The sequence below is a fragment of the Carlito syrichta genome, unplaced genomic scaffold, assembly GCF_000164805.1.
Source record: "Carlito syrichta isolate Samal-C Ts95f unplaced genomic scaffold, Tarsius_syrichta-2.0.1 Scaffold126411, whole genome shotgun sequence".
Classification (NCBI taxonomy): domain Eukaryota; kingdom Metazoa; phylum Chordata; class Mammalia; order Primates; family Tarsiidae; genus Carlito; species Carlito syrichta.
Window position 1 is genome coordinate 321,238 of NW_007070507.1, and position 3,420 is coordinate 324,657.

Genomic DNA, 3,420 nt, shown 5'->3' on the forward strand with positions numbered 1-3,420 from the left:
CACTCACCTCAGCCTCCCAAAGGCGCGGGATGACAGGCTGAGCCACCAAGCCCGGCTAAATATGGTTTTTTTTAAAGTTTCTTTGGGTCTCTCAATAGCATGCTCTTAACCTAAATCTATTGTTGTCCTCTCAACACTTGTCAAAGGAGGGTTGCAGGAAGGGTCCTCTGGCCTCTGAGGCTGCCATTTTGTCTCTGTTGGGGCCGCTGTAACAGAATGGCTCAGGCCCGGTCAGGTACAGACAGCACATTTATTGCTCACAGTTCTGGGGGCTGGGAAATCCAAGGTCAAGGTGCTGAGGACTCGATCCTTGGGGGCTGGGCCTCCTTTCTGCATCCTCTCATGCCTCCACAGGCCAGGCAGCCCTTGGGGCCTCTTCACAAGGCCATGAATCCCATCCACGAAGGCTGCAATTCCCTGACCTCATCACCTCCCAAGGCCCCGCCTTCTTTTTTTTTTTTTTTTGAGTTGGAGTCTCACTCTGTCGCCCAGACTGGAGTGCAGTGGCCGCTCCCGGCCACTGCAGCCTCCACCTGCTGGGCTCTGGTGATCCTTCCGCCTCATCCTTCCAAGTAGCTGGAACTACAGGTGCACGCTACCATGCCTGGCTAATTTTTTGATTTATTGGAGAGATGAGGTCTCGCCAAGTTGCCCAGGTGCGTCTCGAACCCATGGACTCAGGCAATCCACTCACCTCAGCCTCCCAAAGCGTGGGATTACAGGCTGAGCCACCGAGCCCGGCTAACCTTTCCCTTCGGGGCTAGTTTCAGCATAATGATTTGGGGGACACACATTCAGAACACAGCACTCAATTTTCTTCTAGGCCTCCTCCCGGGCCCCTGCCGCCCTGCAGTCCCTGCCTTGCTGAAGACCTTGGGGTTCACTTTCCAAGTGGTTCTCAAATTGCAGCATCTGGAGATGTGGCTGACCACCCACCTGCCAGCAAGTGGACGGTTGCCTCCCAGTCGGGAGTCCCACGTCTGACTGGAGCCCAGCCCCAGCACCACCCCCACCCTCCCCAGCCCGTCCTCCAGAGCTTTCCCAGAATACCAGCTGGGGTGGGAGAGGCAGGGTCAGCCTGAGTCCTGCTGTCTGATTTGTCTGGGTCCTGGAAAGCTGGAGAGACGGTGTCTGGATTGGGCAACTGGGCTGGGAAGGCCGACGTTGGGTCCTGAGGGAAGGGATGCAGCCAGGGCCAGCTGTTCTGTAGGTGGGAGCCGGTGTGGGACAGCTGGACCCAGATTCTAGGGCTGAACAGTGAACAGCTGAACAGGGTTCTGCAGGCTGGGAAACCTCTGTGCAGCGGGGTCGGCAGGGGCTGAGGCAGCTCCCCTGGGATGAGGTCCAGAGGGCTCGGGGCCACCCTGGTGAGGCCTGTGGTTTCCTGGGCTCCTGCTCTGTGCCAGGTGTGAGCCTAGGCCCTTTCAAATGTCATTTCACATGGTCTCTTGTGATCCTTGGTGGGGAGGTGCAGCAGAGCTCATCTTTCAGGAGATGGACAAAAGTTAGCAAGGTTACATGTCTTGGACCTCGTAGCTGGCAGGAGGGGAGCTAGGATCCAGCTCAGGAGCTCTCCTCTATGGCTCGGCCCTTCCCAGCCCACAGGACTCTAGGGCACCATTTCCAGCAGGTGCACAGCTTGCACAACTGTACAGGGCAGCCTCGACCTCAAAGTACCCCCACTCCTACCAGCCCCTAGTCCCGGGAATCTGTGCAGACGTGGGCAATGCCTTCCTGTTCCCTGCCCGGACTGAGGAAAGACTTGGGAACTGAGCATTTGAAAGGGAGACCCGGTCTGCCTGGCTCAAACCCCGCCGTTCCGGCACAGGTGAGACAGGCCCTCCTGCAGGCGGGCCTCCCAGTGGTTCTGGAAGCCTGTGTGTGAATTCTGCCCAAGTCTGGCTTGCCTAAATGTCCCCTTTCCACACACGCCGCCTTCTGTCTCTTTTTTTTTGAGTTGGAGTCTCACTCTGTCGCCCACACTGGAGTGCAGTGGCCGCTCCCAGCCACCGCAGCCTCGACCTGCTTGGCTCTGGCGATCCTTCCGCCTCGGCCTTCCGAGTAGCTGGAACTACAGGCATGCGCTACCACGCCCAGCTAGTTTTTGATTTATTGTAGAGATGAGGTCTTGCCAAGTTGCCCGGGCAGGTCTCGAACCCACAGGCTCAGGCAATCCACTCACCTCGGCCTCCCAAAGCGCGGGATTACAGGCTGAGCCACCGAGCCGGGCTTCACGCCGCCTTCTGAGTGGGTGAAACCGACTTTTCCAACTCGGCCTTCTTGACTCAAAACAGCTGGTGGGCTCTCTGCCCCCTGCTTCCGGGGGCACCCTTTCTTTGGGACCCCCACCCACCCTGGGACAAGGTGGTCCTACTAGCTCCCTGCTCCCTGGGCTGGGAAATGGAGGCCAGAGAACCTGGGGCCAGAGGGCCCAGGTCACCCATCTGCAAACCCTGGGTCCTTCCCTGCCCTGTGTTGTGATGGGGTGTATAGTGGCAGAGCCCAGGAGAGATGGGGTGACTGAGGAGGGGAGGAGTGCCCCCTCACCAGGAAACGGGCACAGCACCCGGGCCCTCCAGCTCAGTTTGGTGCTCAGGACCCTTCAAACCTGCCACCCCATGTTGTTGGCTCTGTGTCCTCCTGTCGTGTTTGGTCACTTCCTGAGCACCAGGCAGGTGCTGTTGGTGACTTTTGACTTGGAGCCTGAATGCAGGTGGTCAGGCGGGGGGGTGGGGGCAGCTCGAGGCCCCTTTATCCCTGCCCTGCTTGACAGCCTAAGCGATGTAACTGCCTCACTCTGGGACCTATGGCCTGGGTCCTTCTAACTTCTGGGACAGGACAGATCCGTGGATCCAAGCTCAGGCATGGTGCTCACCCAGGCCCTCCCCAGAGGCATGTCCTCTGTTCTCATTCCTGTCTGGGTGGCAGCGCCTGGCAGCTCAGTGGACACCTGGCCCCATGCCCCTGCCCATCCCACAGCTGGTGCATACAGCAGGCTCCAGGGAGGCAGAGGTCTCCCGCATGTATACAGCAGGGTCCATGGAAGCAGATTCTCCAGTGTGTATATAGCAGGCTCCGTGGAGGCAGGTGTCTCCAGGGTGGATACAGCAGGGTTCATGGAGGCAGGGGTCTCCAGGATGGAGTGGGAGGGAGGCCCTGGCTGCTGCTGTCATAGGGCTGACATCCCTACCTGCAAGTGACTCACCAACCTCTCTGAGCCTCGGTTTCCCCATGAACAAGGGCTGGAAAGCTCAGCGAGCTCACAGGCCGTTGGAGGAAGCTAAGTACCTCATTGGTGCCTCTCCAGGCGGTGTAGTGGCCCCCACCAGAGAGGGCCCAGTTTGCCCCCAGCTGGTGGCCCCTGTGTGCTTTGCACCTCTCGGCCTCGACTTTCCCACTGGCAGGATGAGGATAAGTGCC